Source organism: Schistocerca cancellata, unplaced genomic scaffold (assembly GCF_023864275.1).
Source record: "Schistocerca cancellata isolate TAMUIC-IGC-003103 unplaced genomic scaffold, iqSchCanc2.1 HiC_scaffold_904, whole genome shotgun sequence".
NCBI classification, from domain to species: Eukaryota; Metazoa; Arthropoda; class Insecta; order Orthoptera; family Acrididae; genus Schistocerca; species Schistocerca cancellata.
Genome location: NW_026046914.1, coordinates 57,261 through 75,119, shown reverse-complemented (window position 1 = coordinate 75,119; position 17,859 = coordinate 57,261). Strand labels below are relative to the sequence as shown.

Below are 17,859 nucleotides of genomic sequence, written 5' to 3'. Positions count from 1 at the left end.
TAGGTGGGCGGCCTAAGCCGTAGGCGAAATGTGCTCACTCGCTTGGGCGCGACGTCAAGCTCTAAATAAGGCTGTCACTAGCGTGAGCGTTGCGTGAGCGTCGTGTAAAGTCGGAAAAGTCGTCTGCATTGGTGAGTGCCATGTTTGGGGAGCGTTTCGTAGTTTGCGCAGTGCAATGGAGACGCGGAAACGTGTTGTGGCCCAGTCTTTTGCAGTTGGACGACAAGAGTGGTACACAGTAGTAAAGTGCGAGGCAGTGAGTTGGCATGAACAGTCGAGTGCACAATGGGGCTTCAGATGTGCTTGTTACCTGAGGCGCGGTGTGATTGCCGACAAGGAGTGAAAACGGAGCAATTTGTGACTGTCCTTTCGAGAAATGGCTCTGAGCACTATGGGTCTCAACTGCTGTGGTCATCAGTCGACAGTCCTTTCAATTTAAGACGTTAAATACAGACGGAATTTGTAGTCGTAACACCAGAACATCGAAACTACTTGGAACTCATGTGTATATGAACGTGACCACGCCTTTGTACACTGGTCCCTTCACCCCTACAAACCAACCAACCATCAGGTCCGTGCACTTCAGAGTAGCAAAGAAAGGAAAACAGCGCAGCTCTGTTGCGCTTGGGGGCGTAGCTCAGTTGGTAGAGCGTTCGCTTTGCATGTGAAAGGTCCCGGGTTCAAGCCCCGGCGCCTCCATGTTTTGTGGACAGTGCATGGTAAGTGTTGGTCGCGGCGAGCCTAAAGACACGCAAGATGTTGCAAAGCCAGCGTCACAGACTCATATGATGTATACTGACGTAAGGAGAGCAAAACGTAAATGTGAGGACCGGCTGTTGTCGAGGTGTCATCGACTGCAAATCTGTCTTAGGTATAACGGCCTAACCTCAATGAAGTCTAGAGAGTGGACAACACGTCCGTCTTACTCAGAGTGGTGGCCGAACGCTATTTTCGACGTTGTGCGTGCCACTTTAATTTTGGCCAACTACGATTCGATACAGAATGCAGAAAACCTGAAAGACACCCTCGCGGCCACATTGAGAGTAGTGTTTGTCTGCGGAATAATGAGAGTGCAAGGGTCTGTGGTATTGATATGGTTGTATGTAGCACTATTTGTCATCAGGGGGCGTAGCTCAGATGGTAGAGCGCTCGCTTAGCATGCGAGAGGTACTGGGATCGATACCCAGCGCCTCCAGAATTTTTAACACACCAACATGTCCACACTGCCATGCAAGTGGAATAATTCACAGCCAGCGAATGTGTCAAGGCAGATACGAGCGAACGATTAGCAGCCACAATTGGCAAGCGTACTGTTACGCGCAAGAAGCACCCTCCTCCCACCGCTACACTGAATTTAGAAACAGTACAAGTCCTCCCTTAAGATTCTCAAACCTATGTCGGAAAGATCTGCCTTGCGCCGAGTTCACAAAAATCCCACTGCACATTCCCATTCTTTACGTGCAGTCGGCTGCTACTGGTGTTGCTAGTTGTGACTGCTGATGACAGATGCCGTAGCAATCAATTCATGGAGTGAGTTGTATGTTTTGCGATACTCTGTCTCTGACAAGCAAGCAGAGGTGACATAGGCGCGAACACGGGAAGGTTGCAGCCCCTCGCTGCCTGCAGACACCGAGCAGCCACACTAGGTGGGCGGCCTAAGCCGTAGGCGAAATGTGCTCACTCGCTTGGGCGCGACGTCAAGCTCTAAATAAGGCTGTCACTAGCGTGAGCGTTGCGTAAAGTCGGAAAAGTCGTCTGCATTGGTGAGTGCCATGTTTGGGGAGCGTTTCGTAGTTTGCGCAGTGCAATGGAGACGCGGAAACGTGTTGTGGCCCAGTCTTTTGCAGTTGGACGACAAGAGTGGTACACAGTAGTAAAGTGCGAGGCAGTGAGTTGGCATGAACAGTCGAGTGCACAATGGGGCTTCAGATGTGCGAACACGGGAAGGTTGCAGCCCCTCGCTGCCTGCAGACACCGAGCAGCCACACTAGGTGGGCGGCCTAAGCCGTAGGCGAAATGTGCTCACTCGCTTGGGCGCGACGTCAAGCTCTAAATAAGGCTGTCACTAGCGTGAGCGTTGCGTGAGCGTCGTGTAAAGTCGGAAAAGTCGTCTGCATTGGTGAGTGCCATGTTTGGGGAGCGTTTCGTAGTTTGCGCAGTGCAATGGAGACGCGGAAACGTGTTGTGGCCCAGTCTTTTGCAGTTGGACGACAAGAGTGGTACACAGTAGTAAAGTGCGAGGCAGTGAGTTGGCATGAACAGTCGAGTGCACAATGGGGCTTCAGATGTGCTTGTTACCTGAGGCGCGGTGTGATTGCCGACAAGGAGTGAAAACGGAGCAATTTGTGACTGTCCTTTCGAGAAATGGCTCTGAGCACTATGGGTCTCAACTGCTGTGGTCATCAGTCGACAGTCCTTTCAATTTAAGACGTTAAATACAGACGGAATTTGTAGTCGTAACACCAGAACATCGAAACTACTTGGAACTCATGTGTATATGAACGTGACCACGCCTTTGTACACTGGTCCCTTCACCCCTACAAACCAACCAACCATCAGGTCCGTGCACTTCAGAGTAGCAAAGAAAGGAAAACAGCGCAGCTCTGTTGCGCTTGGGGGCGTAGCTCAGTTGGTAGAGCGTTCGCTTTGCATGTGAAAGGTCCCGGGTTCAAGCCCCGGCGCCTCCATGTTTTGTGGACAGTGCATGGTAAGTGTTGGTCGCGGCGAGCCTAAAGACACGCAAGATGTTGCAAAGCCAGCGTCACAGACTCATATGATGTATACTGACGTAAGGAGAGCAAGACGTAAATGTGAGGACCGGCTGTTGTCGAGGTGTCATCGACTGCAAATCTGTCTTAGGTATAACGGCCTAACCTCAATGAAGTCTAGAGAGTGGACAACACGTCCGTCTTACTCAGAGTGGTGGCCGAACGCTATTTTCGACGTTGTGCGTGCCACTTTAATTTTGGCCAACTACGATTCGATACAGAATGCAGAAAACCTGAAAGACACCCTCGCGGCCACATTGAGAGTAGTGTTTGTCTGCGGAATAATGAGAGTGCAAGGGTCTGTGGTATTGATATGGTTGTATGTAGCACTATTTGTCATCAGGGGGCGTAGCTCAGATGGTAGAGCGCTCGCTTAGCATGCGAGAGGTACTGGGATCGATACCCAGCGCCTCCAGAATTTTTAACACACCAACATGTCCACACTGCCATGCAAGTGGAATAATTCACAGCCAGCGAATGTGTCAAGGCAGATACGAGCGAACGATTAGCAGCCACAATTGGCAAGCGTACTGTTACGCGCAAGAAGCACCCTCCTCCCACCGCTACACTGAATTTAGAAACAGTACAAGTCCTCCCTTAAGATTCTCAAACCTATGTCGGAAAGATCTGCCTTGCGCCGAGTTCACAAAAATCCCACTGCACATTCCCATTCTTTACGTGCAGTCGGCTGCTACTGGTGTTGCTAGTTGTGACTGCTGATGACAGATGCCGTAGCAATCAATTCATGGAGTGAGTTGTATGTTTTGCGATACTCTGTCTCTGACAAGCAAGCAGAGGTGACATAGGCGCGAACACGGGAAGGTTGCAGCCCCTCGCTGCCTGCAGACACCGAGCAGCCACACTAGGTGGGCGGCCTAAGCCGTAGGCGAAATGTGCTCACTCGCTTGGGCGCGACGTCAAGCTCTAAATAAGGCTGTCACTAGCGTGAGCGTCGTGTAAAGTCGGAAAAGTCGTCTGCATTGGTGAGTGCCATGTTTGGGGAGCGTTTCGTAGTTTGCGCAGTGCAATGGAGACGCGGAAACGTGTTGTGGCCCAGTCTTTTGCAGTTGGACGACAAGAGTGGTACACAGTAGTAAAGTGCGAGGCAGTGAGTTGGCATGAACAGTCGAGTGCACAATGGGGCTTCAGATGTGCGAACACGGGAAGGTTGCAGCCCCTCGCTGCCTGCAGACACCGAGCAGCCACACTAGGTGGGCGGCCTAAGCCGTAGGCGAAATGTGCTCACTCGCTTGGGCGCGACGTCAAGCTCTAAATAAGGCTGTCACTAGCGTGAGCGTTGCGTGAGCGTCGTGTAAAGTCGGAAAAGTCGTCTGCATTGGTGAGTGCCATGTTTGGGGAGCGTTTCGTAGTTTGCGCAGTGCAATGGAGACGCGGAAACGTGTTGTGGCCCAGTCTTTTGCAGTTGGACGACAAGAGTGGTACACAGTAGTAAAGTGCGAGGCAGTGAGTTGGCATGAACAGTCGAGTGCACAATGGGGCTTCAGATGTGCTTGTTACCTGAGGCGCGGTGTGATTGCCGACAAGGAGTGAAAACGGAGCAATTTGTGACTGTCCTTTCGAGAAATGGCTCTGAGCACTATGGGTCTCAACTGCTGTGGTCATCAGTCGACAGTCCTTTCAATTTAAGACGTTAAATACAGACGGAATTTGTAGTCGTAACACCAGAACATCGAAACTACTTGGAACTCATGTGTATATGAACGTGACCGCGCCTTTGTACACTGGTCCCTTCACCCCTACAAACCAACCAACCATCAGGTCCGTGCACTTCAGAGTAGCAAAGAAAGGAAAACAGCGCAGCTCTGTTGCGCTTGGGGGCGTAGCTCAGTTGGTAGAGCGTTCGCTTTGCATGTGAAAGGTCCCGGGTTCAAGCCCCGGCGCCTCCATGTTTTGTGGACAGTGCATGGTAAGTGTTGGTCGCGGCGAGCCTAAAGACACGCAAGATGTTGCAAAGCCAGCGTCACAGACTCATATGATGTATACTGACGTAAGGAGAGCAAGACGTAAATGTGAGGACCGGCTGTTGTCGAGGTGTCATCGACTGCAAATCTGTCTTAGGTATAACGGCCTAACCTCAATGAAGTCTAGAGAGTGGACAACACGTCCGTCTTACTCAGAGTGGTGGCCGAACGCTATTTTCGACGTTGTGCGTGCCACTTTAATTTTGGCCAACTACGATTCGATACAGAATGCAGAAAACCTGAAAGACACCCTCGCGGCCACATTGAGAGTAGTGTTTGTCTGCGGAATAATGAGAGTGCAAGGGTCTGTGGTATTGATATGGTTGTATGTAGCACTATTTGTCATCAGGGGGCGTAGCTCAGATGGTAGAGCGCTCGCTTAGCATGCGAGAGGTACTGGGATCGATACCCAGCGCCTCCAGAATTTTTAACACACCAACATGTCCACACTGCCATGCAAGTGGAATAATTCACAGCCAGCGAATGTGTCAAGGCAGATACGAGCGAACGATTAGCAGCCACAATTGGCAAGCGTACTGTTACGCGCAAGAAGCACCCTTTTCCCACCGCTACACTGAATTTAGAAACAGTACAAGTCCTCCCTTAAGATTCTCAAACCTATGTCGGAAAGATCTGCCTTGCGCCGAGTTCACAAAAATCCCACTGCACATTCCCATTCTTTACGTGCAGTCGGCTGCTACTGGTGTTGCTAGTTGTGACTGCTGATGACAGATGCCGTAGCAATCAATTCATGGAGTGAGTTGTATGTTTTGCGATACTCTGTCTCTGACAAGCAAGCAGAGGTGACATAGGCGCGAACACGGGAAGGTTGCAGCCCCTCGCTGCCTGCAGACACCGAGCAGCCACACTAGGTGGGCGGCCTAAGCCGTAGGCGAAATGTGCTCACTCGCTTGGGCGCGACGTCAAGCTCTAAATAAGGCTGTCACTAGCGTGAGCGTTGCGTAAAGTCGGAAAAGTCGTCTGCATTGGTGAGTGCCATGTTTGGGGAGCGTTTCGTAGTTTGCGCAGTGCAATGGAGACGCGGAAACGTGTTGTGGCCCAGTCTTTTGCAGTTGGACGACAAGAGTGGTACACAGTAGTAAAGTGCGAGGCAGTGAGTTGGCATGAACAGTCGAGTGCACAATGGGGCTTCAGATGTGCGAACACGGGAAGGTTGCAGCCCCTCGCTGCCTGCAGACACCGAGCAGCCACACTAGGTGGGCGGCCTAAGCCGTAGGCGAAATGTGCTCACTCGCTTGGGCGCGACGTCAAGCTCTAAATAAGGCTGTCACTAGCGTGAGCGTTGCGTGAGCGTCGTGTAAAGTCGGAAAAGTCGTCTGCATTGGTGAGTGCCATGTTTGGGGAGCGTTTCGTAGTTTGCGCAGTGCAATGGAGACGCGGAAACGTGTTGTGGCCCAGTCTTTTGCAGTTGGACGACAAGAGTGGTACACAGTAGTAAAGTGCGAGGCAGTGAGTTGGCATGAACAGTCGAGTGCACAATGGGGCTTCAGATGTGCTTGTTACCTGAGGCGCGGTGTGATTGCCGACAAGGAGTGAAAACGGAGCAATTTGTGACTGTCCTTTCGAGAAATGGCTCTGAGCACTATGGGTCTCAACTGCTGTGGTCATCAGTCGACAGTCCTTTCAATTTAAGACGTTAAATACAGACGGAATTTGTAGTCGTAACACCAGAACATCGAAACTACTTGGAACTCATGTGTATATGAACGTGACCACGCCTTTGTACACTGGTCCCTTCACCCCTACAAACCAACCAACCATCAGGTCCGTGCACTTCAGAGTAGCAAAGAAAGGAAAACAGCGCAGCTCTGTTGCGCTTGGGGGCGTAGCTCAGTTGGTAGAGCGTTCGCTTTGCATGTGAAAGGTCCCGGGTTCAAGCCCCGGCGCCTCCATGTTTTGTGGACAGTGCATGGTAAGTGTTGGTCGCGGCGAGCCTAAAGACACGCAAGATGTTGCAAAGCCAGCGTCACAGACTCATATGATGTATACTGACGTAAGGAGAGCAAGACGTAAATGTGAGGACCGGCTGTTGTCGAGGTGTCATCGACTGCAAATCTGTCTTAGGTATAACGGCCTAACCTCAATGAAGTCTAGAGAGTGGACAACACGTCCGTCTTACTCAGAGTGGTGGCCGAACGCTATTTTCGACGTTGTGCGTGCCACTTTAATTTTGGCCAACTACGATTCGATACAGAATGCAGAAAACCTGAAAGACACCCTCGCGGCCACATTGAGAGTAGTGTTTGTCTGCGGAATAATGAGAGTGCAAGGGTCTGTGGTATTGATATGGTTGTATGTAGCACTATTTGTCATCAGGGGGCGTAGCTCAGATGGTAGAGCGCTCGCTTAGCATGCGAGAGGTACTGGGATCGATACCCAGCGCCTCCAGAATTTTTAACACACCAACATGTCCACACTGCCATGCAAGTGGAATAATTCACAGCCAGCGAATGTGTCAAGGCAGATACGAGCGAACGATTAGCAGCCACAATTGGCAAGCGTACTGTTACGCGCAAGAAGCACCCTCCTCCCACCGCTACACTGAATTTAGAAACAGTACAAGTCCTCCCTTAAGATTCTCAAACCTATGTCGGAAAGATCTGCCTTGCGCCGAGTTCACAAAAATCCCACTGCACATTCCCATTCTTTACGTGCAGTCGGCTGCTACTGGTGTTGCTAGTTGTGACTGCTGATGACAGATGCCGTAGCAATCAATTCATGGAGTGAGTTGTATGTTTTGCGATACTCTGTCTCTGACAAGCAAGCAGAGGTGACATAGGCGCGAACACGGGAAGGTTGCAGCCCCTCGCTGCCTGCAGACACCGAGCAGCCACACTAGGTGGGCGGCCTAAGCCGTAGGCGAAATGTGCTCACTCGCTTGGGCGCGACGTCAAGCTCTAAATAAGGCTGTCACTAGCGTGAGCGTCGTGTAAAGTCGGAAAAGTCGTCTGCATTGGTGAGTGCCATGTTTGGGGAGCGTTTCGTAGTTTGCGCAGTGCAATGGAGACGCGGAAACGTGTTGTGGCCCAGTCTTTTGCAGTTGGACGACAAGAGTGGTACACAGTAGTAAAGTGCGAGGCAGTGAGTTGGCATGAACAGTCGAGTGCACAATGGGGCTTCAGATGTGCGAACACGGGAAGGTTGCAGCCCCTCGCTGCCTGCAGACACCGAGCAGCCACACTAGGTGGGCGGCCTAAGCCGTAGGCGAAATGTGCTCACTCGCTTGGGCGCGACGTCAAGCTCTAAATAAGGCTGTCACTAGCGTGAGCGTTGCGTGAGCGTCGTGTAAAGTCGGAAAAGTCGTCTGCATTGGTGAGTGCCATGTTTGGGGAGCGTTTCGTAGTTTGCGCAGTGCAATGGAGACGCGGAAACGTGTTGTGGCCCAGTCTTTTGCAGTTGGACGACAAGAGTGGTACACAGTAGTAAAGTGCGAGGCAGTGAGTTGGCATGAACAGTCGAGTGCACAATGGGGCTTCAGATGTGCTTGTTACCTGAGGCGCGGTGTGATTGCCGACAAGGAGTGAAAACGGAGCAATTTGTGACTGTCCTTTCGAGAAATGGCTCTGAGCACTATGGGTCTCAACTGCTGTGGTCATCAGTCGACAGTCCTTTCAATTTAAGACGTTAAATACAGACGGAATTTGTAGTCGTAACACCAGAACATCGAAACTACTTGGAACTCATGTGTATATGAACGTGACCGCGCCTTTGTACACTGGTCCCTTCACCCCTACAAACCAACCAACCATCAGGTCCGTGCACTTCAGAGTAGCAAAGAAAGGAAAACAGCGCAGCTCTGTTGCGCTTGGGGGCGTAGCTCAGTTGGTAGAGCGTTCGCTTTGCATGTGAAAGGTCCCGGGTTCAAGCCCCGGCGCCTCCATGTTTTGTGGACAGTGCATGGTAAGTGTTGGTCGCGGCGAGCCTAAAGACACGCAAGATGTTGCAAAGCCAGCGTCACAGACTCATATGATGTATACTGACGTAAGGAGAGCAAGACGTAAATGTGAGGACCGGCTGTTGTCGAGGTGTCATCGACTGCAAATCTGTCTTAGGTATAACGGCCTAACCTCAATGAAGTCTAGAGAGTGGACAACACGTCCGTCTTACTCAGAGTGGTGGCCGAACGCTATTTTCGACGTTGTGCGTGCCACTTTAATTTTGGCCAACTACGATTCGATACAGAATGCAGAAAACCTGAAAGACACCCTCGCGGCCACATTGAGAGTAGTGTTTGTCTGCGGAATAATGAGAGTGCAAGGGTCTGTGGTATTGATATGGTTGTATGTAGCACTATTTGTCATCAGGGGGCGTAGCTCAGATGGTAGAGCGCTCGCTTAGCATGCGAGAGGTACTGGGATCGATACCCAGCGCCTCCAGAATTTTTAACACACCAACATGTCCACACTGCCATGCAAGTGGAATAATTCACAGCCAGCGAATGTGTCAAGGCAGATACGAGCGAACGATTAGCAGCCACAATTGGCAAGCGTACTGTTACGCGCAAGAAGCACCCTTTTCCCACCGCTACACTGAATTTAGAAACAGTACAAGTCCTCCCTTAAGATTCTCAAACCTATGTCGGAAAGATCTGCCTTGCGCCGAGTTCACAAAAATCCCACTGCACATTCCCATTCTTTACGTGCAGTCGGCTGCTACTGGTGTTGCTAGTTGTGACTGCTGATGACAGATGCCGTAGCAATCAATTCATGGAGTGAGTTGTATGTTTTGCGATACTCTGTCTCTGACAAGCAAGCAGAGGTGACATAGGCGCGAACACGGGAAGGTTGCAGCCCCTCGCTGCCTGCAGACACCGAGCAGCCACACTAGGTGGGCGGCCTAAGCCGTAGGCGAAATGTGCTCACTCGCTTGGGCGCGACGTCAAGCTCTAAATAAGGCTGTCACTAGCGTGAGCGTTGCGTGAGCGTCGTGTAAAGTCGGAAAAGTCGTCTGCATTGGTGAGTGCCATGTTTGGGGAGCGTTTCGTAGTTTGCGCAGTGCAATGGAGACGCGGAAACGTGTTGTGGCCCAGTCTTTTGCAGTTGGACGACAAGAGTGGTACACAGTAGTAAAGTGCGAGGCAGTGAGTTGGCATGAACAGTCGAGTGCACAATGGGGCTTCAGATGTGCTTGTTACCTGAGGCGCGGTGTGATTGCCGACAAGGAGTGAAAACGGAGCAATTTGTGACTGTCCTTTCGAGAAATGGCTCTGAGCACTATGGGTCTCAACTGCTGTGGTCATCAGTCGACAGTCCTTTCAATTTAAGACGTTAAATACAGACGGAATTTGTAGTCGTAACACCAGAACATCGAAACTACTTGGAACTCATGTGTATATGAACGTGACCACGCCTTTGTACACTGGTCCCTTCACCCCTACAAACCAACCAACCATCAGGTCCGTGCACTTCAGAGTAGCAAAGAAAGGAAAACAGCGCAGCTCTGTTGCGCTTGGGGGCGTAGCTCAGTTGGTAGAGCGTTCGCTTTGCATGTGAAAGGTCCCGGGTTCAAGCCCCGGCGCCTCCATGTTTTGTGGACAGTGCATGGTAAGTGTTGGTCGCGGCGAGCCTAAAGACACGCAAGATGTTGCAAAGCCAGCGTCACAGACTCATATGATGTATACTGACGTAAGGAGAGCAAGACGTAAATGTGAGGACCGGCTGTTGTCGAGGTGTCATCGACTGCAAATCTGTCTTAGGTATAACGGCCTAACCTCAATGAAGTCTAGAGAGTGGACAACACGTCCGTCTTACTCAGAGTGGTGGCCGAACGCTATTTTCGACGTTGTGCGTGCCACTTTAATTTTGGCCAACTACGATTCGATACAGAATGCAGAAAACCTGAAAGACACCCTCGCGGCCACATTGAGAGTAGTGTTTGTCTGCGGAATAATGAGAGTGCAAGGGTCTGTGGTATTGATATGGTTGTATGTAGCACTATTTGTCATCAGGGGGCGTAGCTCAGATGGTAGAGCGCTCGCTTAGCATGCGAGAGGTACTGGGATCGATACCCAGCGCCTCCAGAATTTTTAACACACCAACATGTCCACACTGCCATGCAAGTGGAATAATTCACAGCCAGCGAATGTGTCAAGGCAGATACGAGCGAACGATTAGCAGCCACAATTGGCAAGCGTACTGTTACGCGCAAGAAGCACCCTCCTCCCACCGCTACACTGAATTTAGAAACAGTACAAGTCCTCCCTTAAGATTCTCAAACCTATGTCGGAAAGATCTGCCTTGCGCCGAGTTCACAAAAATCCCACTGCACATTCCCATTCTTTACGTGCAGTCGGCTGCTACTGGTGTTGCTAGTTGTGACTGCTGATGACAGATGCCGTAGCAATCAATTCATGGAGTGAGTTGTATGTTTTGCGATACTCTGTCTCTGACAAGCAAGCAGAGGTGACATAGGCGCGAACACGGGAAGGTTGCAGCCCCTCGCTGCCTGCAGACACCGAGCAGCCACACTAGGTGGGCGGCCTAAGCCGTAGGCGAAATGTGCTCACTCGCTTGGGCGCGACGTCAAGCTCTAAATAAGGCTGTCACTAGCGTGAGCGTTGCGTAAAGTCGGAAAAGTCGTCTGCATTGGTGAGTGCCATGTTTGGGGAGCGTTTCGTAGTTTGCGCAGTGCAATGGAGACGCGGAAACGTGTTGTGGCCCAGTCTTTTGCAGTTGGACGACAAGAGTGGTACACAGTAGTAAAGTGCGAGGCAGTGAGTTGGCATGAACAGTCGAGTGCACAATGGGGCTTCAGATGTGCGAACACGGGAAGGTTGCAGCCCCTCGCTGCCTGCAGACACCGAGCAGCCACACTAGGTGGGCGGCCTAAGCCGTAGGCGAAATGTGCTCACTCGCTTGGGCGCGACGTCAAGCTCTAAATAAGGCTGTCACTAGCGTGAGCGTTGCGTGAGCGTCGTGTAAAGTCGGAAAAGTCGTCTGCATTGGTGAGTGCCATGTTTGGGGAGCGTTTCGTAGTTTGCGCAGTGCAATGGAGACGCGGAAACGTGTTGTGGCCCAGTCTTTTGCAGTTGGACGACAAGAGTGGTACACAGTAGTAAAGTGCGAGGCAGTGAGTTGGCATGAACAGTCGAGTGCACAATGGGGCTTCAGATGTGCTTGTTACCTGAGGCGCGGTGTGATTGCCGACAAGGAGTGAAAACGGAGCAATTTGTGACTGTCCTTTCGAGAAATGGCTCTGAGCACTATGGGTCTCAACTGCTGTGGTCATCAGTCGACAGTCCTTTCAATTTAAGACGTTAAATACAGACGGAATTTGTAGTCGTAACACCAGAACATCGAAACTACTTGGAACTCATGTGTATATGAACGTGACCACGCCTTTGTACACTGGTCCCTTCACCCCTACAAACCAACCAACCATCAGGTCCGTGCACTTCAGAGTAGCAAAGAAAGGAAAACAGCGCAGCTCTGTTGCGCTTGGGGGCGTAGCTCAGTTGGTAGAGCGTTCGCTTTGCATGTGAAAGGTCCCGGGTTCAAGCCCCGGCGCCTCCATGTTTTGTGGACAGTGCATGGTAAGTGTTGGTCGCGGCGAGCCTAAAGACACGCAAGATGTTGCAAAGCCAGCGTCACAGACTCATATGATGTATACTGACGTAAGGAGAGCAAGACGTAAATGTGAGGACCGGCTGTTGTCGAGGTGTCATCGACTGCAAATCTGTCTTAGGTATAACGGCCTAACCTCAATGAAGTCTAGAGAGTGGACAACACGTCCGTCTTACTCAGAGTGGTGGCCGAACGCTATTTTCGACGTTGTGCGTGCCACTTTAATTTTGGCCAACTACGATTCGATACAGAATGCAGAAAACCTGAAAGACACCCTCGCGGCCACATTGAGAGTAGTGTTTGTCTGCGGAATAATGAGAGTGCAAGGGTCTGTGGTATTGATATGGTTGTATGTAGCACTATTTGTCATCAGGGGGCGTAGCTCAGATGGTAGAGCGCTCGCTTAGCATGCGAGAGGTACTGGGATCGATACCCAGCGCCTCCAGAATTTTTAACACACCAACATGTCCACACTGCCATGCAAGTGGAATAATTCACAGCCAGCGAATGTGTCAAGGCAGATACGAGCGAACGATTAGCAGCCACAATTGGCAAGCGTACTGTTACGCGCAAGAAGCACCCTCCTCCCACCGCTACACTGAATTTAGAAACAGTACAAGTCCTCCCTTAAGATTCTCAAACCTATGTCGGAAAGATCTGCCTTGCGCCGAGTTCACAAAAATCCCACTGCACATTCCCATTCTTTACGTGCAGTCGGCTGCTACTGGTGTTGCTAGTTGTGACTGCTGATGACAGATGCCGTAGCAATCAATTCATGGAGTGAGTTGTATGTTTTGCGATACTCTGTCTCTGACAAGCAAGCAGAGGTGACATAGGCGCGAACACGGGAAGGTTGCAGCCCCTCGCTGCCTGCAGACACCGAGCAGCCACACTAGGTGGGCGGCCTAAGCCGTAGGCGAAATGTGCTCACTCGCTTGGGCGCGACGTCAAGCTCTAAATAAGGCTGTCACTAGCGTGAGCGTCGTGTAAAGTCGGAAAAGTCGTCTGCATTGGTGAGTGCCATGTTTGGGGAGCGTTTCGTAGTTTGCGCAGTGCAATGGAGACGCGGAAACGTGTTGTGGCCCAGTCTTTTGCAGTTGGACGACAAGAGTGGTACACAGTAGTAAAGTGCGAGGCAGTGAGTTGGCATGAACAGTCGAGTGCACAATGGGGCTTCAGATGTGCGAACACGGGAAGGTTGCAGCCCCTCGCTGCCTGCAGACACCGAGCAGCCACACTAGGTGGGCGGCCTAAGCCGTAGGCGAAATGTGCTCACTCGCTTGGGCGCGACGTCAAGCTCTAAATAAGGCTGTCACTAGCGTGAGCGTTGCGTGAGCGTCGTGTAAAGTCGGAAAAGTCGTCTGCATTGGTGAGTGCCATGTTTGGGGAGCGTTTCGTAGTTTGCGCAGTGCAATGGAGACGCGGAAACGTGTTGTGGCCCAGTCTTTTGCAGTTGGACGACAAGAGTGGTACACAGTAGTAAAGTGCGAGGCAGTGAGTTGGCATGAACAGTCGAGTGCACAATGGGGCTTCAGATGTGCGAACACGGGAAGGTTGCAGCCCCTCGCTGCCTGCAGACACCGAGCAGCCACACTAGGTGGGCGGCCTAAGCCGTAGGCGAAATGTGCTCACTCGCTTGGGCGCGACGTCAAGCTCTAAATAAGGCTGTCACTAGCGTGAGCGTTGCGTGAGCGTCGTGTAAAGTCGGAAAAGTCGTCTGCATTGGTGAGTGCCATGTTTGGGGAGCGTTTCGTAGTTTGCGCAGTGCAATGGAGACGCGGAAACGTGTTGTGGCCCAGTCTTTTGCAGTTGGACGACAAGAGTGGTACACAGTAGTAAAGTGCGAGGCAGTGAGTTGGCATGAACAGTCGAGTGCACAATGGGGCTTCAGATGTGCTTGTTACCTGAGGCGCGGTGTGATTGCCGACAAGGAGTGAAAACGGAGCAATTTGTGACTGTCCTTTCGAGAAATGGCTCTGAGCACTATGGGTCTCAACTGCTGTGGTCATCAGTCGACAGTCCTTTCAATTTAAGACGTTAAATACAGACGGAATTTGTAGTCGTAACACCAGAACATCGAAACTACTTGGAACTCATGTGTATATGAACGTGACCACGCCTTTGTACACTGGTCCCTTCACCCCTACAAACCAACCAACCATCAGGTCCGTGCACTTCAGAGTAGCAAAGAAAGGAAAACAGCGCAGCTCTGTTGCGCTTGGGGGCGTAGCTCAGTTGGTAGAGCGTTCGCTTTGCATGTGAAAGGTCCCGGGTTCAAGCCCCGGCGCCTCCATGTTTTGTGGACAGTGCATGGTAAGTGTTGGTCGCGGCGAGCCTAAAGACACGCAAGATGTTGCAAAGCCAGCGTCACAGACTCATATGATGTATACTGACGTAAGGAGAGCAAGACGTAAATGTGAGGACCGGCTGTTGTCGAGGTGTCATCGACTGCAAATCTGTCTTAGGTATAACGGCCTAACCTCAATGAAGTCTAGAGAGTGGACAACACGTCCGTCTTACTCAGAGTGGTGGCCGAACGCTATTTTCGACGTTGTGCGTGCCACTTTAATTTTGGCCAACTACGATTCGATACAGAATGCAGAAAACCTGAAAGACACCCTCGCGGCCACATTGAGAGTAGTGTTTGTCTGCGGAATAATGAGAGTGCAAGGGTCTGTGGTATTGATATGGTTGTATGTAGCACTATTTGTCATCAGGGGGCGTAGCTCAGATGGTAGAGCGCTCGCTTAGCATGCGAGAGGTACTGGGATCGATACCCAGCGCCTCCAGAATTTTTAACACACCAACATGTCCACACTGCCATGCAAGTGGAATAATTCACAGCCAGCGAATGTGTCAAGGCAGATACGAGCGAACGATTAGCAGCCACAATTGGCAAGCGTACTGTTACGCGCAAGAAGCACCCTTTTCCCACCGCTACACTGAATTTAGAAACAGTACAAGTCCTCCCTTAAGATTCTCAAACCTATGTCGGAAAGATCTGCCTTGCGCCGAGTTCACAAAAATCCCACTGCACATTCCCATTCTTTACGTGCAGTCGGCTGCTACTGGTGTTGCTAGTTGTGACTGCTGATGACAGATGCCGTAGCAATCAATTCATGGAGTGAGTTGTATGTTTTGCGATACTCTGTCTCTGACAAGCAAGCAGAGGTGACATAGGCGCGAACACGGGAAGGTTGCAGCCCCTCGCTGCCTGCAGACACCGAGCAGCCACACTAGGTGGGCGGCCTAAGCCGTAGGCGAAATGTGCTCACTCGCTTGGGCGCGACGTCAAGCTCTAAATAAGGCTGTCACTAGCGTGAGCGTTGCGTGAGCGTCGTGTAAAGTCGGAAAAGTCGTCTGCATTGGTGAGTGCCATGTTTGGGGAGCGTTTCGTAGTTTGCGCAGTGCAATGGAGACGCGGAAACGTGTTGTGGCCCAGTCTTTTGCAGTTGGACGACAAGAGTGGTACACAGTAGTAAAGTGCGAGGCAGTGAGTTGGCATGAACAGTCGAGTGCACAATGGGGCTTCAGATGTGCTTGTTACCTGAGGCGCGGTGTGATTGCCGACAAGGAGTGAAAACGGAGCAATTTGTGACTGTCCTTTCGAGAAATGGCTCTGAGCACTATGGGTCTCAACTGCTGTGGTCATCAGTCGACAGTCCTTTCAATTTAAGACGTTAAATACAGACGGAATTTGTAGTCGTAACACCAGAACATCGAAACTACTTGGAACTCATGTGTATATGAACGTGACCACGCCTTTGTACACTGGTCCCTTCACCCCTACAAACCAACCAACCATCAGGTCCGTGCACTTCAGAGTAGCAAAGAAAGGAAAACAGCGCAGCTCTGTTGCGCTTGGGGGCGTAGCTCAGTTGGTAGAGCGTTCGCTTTGCATGTGAAAGGTCCCGGGTTCAAGCCCCGGCGCCTCCATGTTTTGTGGACAGTGCATGGTAAGTGTTGGTCGCGGCGAGCCTAAAGACACGCAAGATGTTGCAAAGCCAGCGTCACAGACTCATATGATGTATACTGACGTAAGGAGAGCAAGACGTAAATGTGAGGACCGGCTGTTGTCGAGGTGTCATCGACTGCAAATCTGTCTTAGGTATAACGGCCTAACCTCAATGAAGTCTAGAGAGTGGACAACACGTCCGTCTTACTCAGAGTGGTGGCCGAACGCTATTTTCGACGTTGTGCGTGCCACTTTAATTTTGGCCAACTACGATTCGATACAGAATGCAGAAAACCTGAAAGACACCCTCGCGGCCACATTGAGAGTAGTGTTTGTCTGCGGAATAATGAGAGTGCAAGGGTCTGTGGTATTGATATGGTTGTATGTAGCACTATTTGTCATCAGGGGGCGTAGCTCAGATGGTAGAGCGCTCGCTTAGCATGCGAGAGGTACTGGGATCGATACCCAGCGCCTCCAGAATTTTTAACACACCAACATGTCCACACTGCCATGCAAGTGGAATAATTCACAGCCAGCGAATGTGTCAAGGCAGATACGAGCGAACGATTAGCAGCCACAATTGGCAAGCGTACTGTTACGCGCAAGAAGCACCCTCCTCCCACCGCTACACTGAATTTAGAAACAGTACAAGTCCTCCCTTAAGATTCTCAAACCTATGTCGGAAAGATCTGCCTTGCGCCGAGTTCACAAAAATCCCACTGCACATTCCCATTCTTTACGTGCAGTCGGCTGCTACTGGTGTTGCTAGTTGTGACTGCTGATGACAGATGCCGTAGCAATCAATTCATGGAGTGAGTTGTATGTTTTGCGATACTCTGTCTCTGACAAGCAAGCAGAGGTGACATAGGCGCGAACACGGGAAGGTTGCAGCCCCTCGCTGCCTGCAGACACCGAGCAGCCACACTAGTTGGGCGGCCTAAGCCGTAGGCGAAATGTGCTCACTCGCTTGGGCGCGACGTCAAGCTCTAAATAAGGCTGTCACTAGCGTGAGCGTTGCGTGAGCGTCGTGTAAAGTCGGAAAAGTCGTCTGCATTGGTGAGTGCCATGTTTGGGGAGCGTTTCGTAGTTTGCGCAGTGCAATGGAGACGCGGAAACGTGTTGTGGCCCAGTCTTTTGCAGTTGGACGACAAGAGTGGTACACAGTAGTAAAGTGCGAGGCAGTGAGTTGGCATGAACAGTCGAGTGCACAATGGGGCTTCAGATGTGCGAACACGGGAAGGTTGCAGCCCCTCGCTGCCTGCAGACACCGAGCAGCCACACTAGGTGGGCGGCCTAAGCCGTAGGCGAAATGTGCTCACTCGCTTGGGCGCGACGTCAAGCTCTAAATAAGGCTGTCACTAGCGTGAGCGTTGCGTGAGCGTCGTGTAAAGTCGGAAAAGTCGTCTGCATTGGTGAGTGCCATGTTTGGGGAGCGTTTCGTAGTTTGCGCAGTGCAATGGAGACGCGGAAACGTGTTGTGGCCCAGTCTTTTGCAGTTGGACGACAAGAGTGGTACACAGTAGTAAAGTGCGAGGCAGTGAGTTGGCATGAACAGTCGAGTGCACAATGGG

The 17,859-nt window shown here is 51.3% G+C and overlaps 18 non-coding genes across 18 annotated transcripts; all 18 read left to right on the top strand.

The window, feature by feature from the left end:
* The first annotated feature begins 626 nt into the window (after positions 1-626).
* Trnaa-ugc (transfer RNA alanine (anticodon UGC)) lies at positions 627-699 on the top strand. The gene has a single exon. It is a non-coding gene; the product is annotated as a tRNA-Ala (tRNA).
* Positions 700-1,122: 423 nt separating this feature from the next.
* Positions 1,123-1,195, top strand: Trnaa-agc (transfer RNA alanine (anticodon AGC)). The gene has a single exon. It is a non-coding gene; the product is annotated as a tRNA-Ala (tRNA).
* Positions 1,196-2,614: 1,419 nt separating this feature from the next.
* Positions 2,615-2,687, top strand: Trnaa-ugc (transfer RNA alanine (anticodon UGC)). The gene has a single exon. It is a non-coding gene; the product is annotated as a tRNA-Ala (tRNA).
* Positions 2,688-3,110: 423 nt separating this feature from the next.
* Positions 3,111-3,183, top strand: Trnaa-agc (transfer RNA alanine (anticodon AGC)). Its single transcript has one exon. It is a non-coding gene; the product is annotated as a tRNA-Ala (tRNA).
* A 1,419-nt stretch (positions 3,184-4,602) lies between these two features.
* On the top strand, positions 4,603-4,675 carry Trnaa-ugc (transfer RNA alanine (anticodon UGC)). Its single transcript has one exon. It is a non-coding gene; the product is annotated as a tRNA-Ala (tRNA).
* Positions 4,676-5,098: 423 nt separating this feature from the next.
* On the top strand, positions 5,099-5,171 carry Trnaa-agc (transfer RNA alanine (anticodon AGC)). Its single transcript has one exon. It is a non-coding gene; the product is annotated as a tRNA-Ala (tRNA).
* A 1,419-nt stretch (positions 5,172-6,590) lies between these two features.
* Positions 6,591-6,663, top strand: Trnaa-ugc (transfer RNA alanine (anticodon UGC)). Its single transcript has one exon. It is a non-coding gene; the product is annotated as a tRNA-Ala (tRNA).
* Positions 6,664-7,086: 423 nt separating this feature from the next.
* Positions 7,087-7,159, top strand: Trnaa-agc (transfer RNA alanine (anticodon AGC)). Its single transcript has one exon. It is a non-coding gene; the product is annotated as a tRNA-Ala (tRNA).
* A 1,419-nt stretch (positions 7,160-8,578) lies between these two features.
* Positions 8,579-8,651, top strand: Trnaa-ugc (transfer RNA alanine (anticodon UGC)). Its single transcript has one exon. It is a non-coding gene; the product is annotated as a tRNA-Ala (tRNA).
* Positions 8,652-9,074: 423 nt separating this feature from the next.
* On the top strand, positions 9,075-9,147 carry Trnaa-agc (transfer RNA alanine (anticodon AGC)). The gene has a single exon. It is a non-coding gene; the product is annotated as a tRNA-Ala (tRNA).
* Positions 9,148-10,221: 1,074 nt separating this feature from the next.
* Trnaa-ugc (transfer RNA alanine (anticodon UGC)) lies at positions 10,222-10,294 on the top strand. The gene has a single exon. It is a non-coding gene; the product is annotated as a tRNA-Ala (tRNA).
* Positions 10,295-10,717: 423 nt separating this feature from the next.
* Positions 10,718-10,790, top strand: Trnaa-agc (transfer RNA alanine (anticodon AGC)). Its single transcript has one exon. It is a non-coding gene; the product is annotated as a tRNA-Ala (tRNA).
* A 1,419-nt stretch (positions 10,791-12,209) lies between these two features.
* On the top strand, positions 12,210-12,282 carry Trnaa-ugc (transfer RNA alanine (anticodon UGC)). The gene has a single exon. It is a non-coding gene; the product is annotated as a tRNA-Ala (tRNA).
* Positions 12,283-12,705: 423 nt separating this feature from the next.
* On the top strand, positions 12,706-12,778 carry Trnaa-agc (transfer RNA alanine (anticodon AGC)). The gene has a single exon. It is a non-coding gene; the product is annotated as a tRNA-Ala (tRNA).
* Positions 12,779-14,553: 1,775 nt separating this feature from the next.
* Positions 14,554-14,626, top strand: Trnaa-ugc (transfer RNA alanine (anticodon UGC)). The gene has a single exon. It is a non-coding gene; the product is annotated as a tRNA-Ala (tRNA).
* A 423-nt stretch (positions 14,627-15,049) lies between these two features.
* On the top strand, positions 15,050-15,122 carry Trnaa-agc (transfer RNA alanine (anticodon AGC)). Its single transcript has one exon. It is a non-coding gene; the product is annotated as a tRNA-Ala (tRNA).
* A 1,074-nt stretch (positions 15,123-16,196) lies between these two features.
* Trnaa-ugc (transfer RNA alanine (anticodon UGC)) lies at positions 16,197-16,269 on the top strand. The gene has a single exon. It is a non-coding gene; the product is annotated as a tRNA-Ala (tRNA).
* A 423-nt stretch (positions 16,270-16,692) lies between these two features.
* Trnaa-agc (transfer RNA alanine (anticodon AGC)) lies at positions 16,693-16,765 on the top strand. Its single transcript has one exon. It is a non-coding gene; the product is annotated as a tRNA-Ala (tRNA).
* Positions 16,766-17,859: the final 1,094 nt, after the last annotated feature.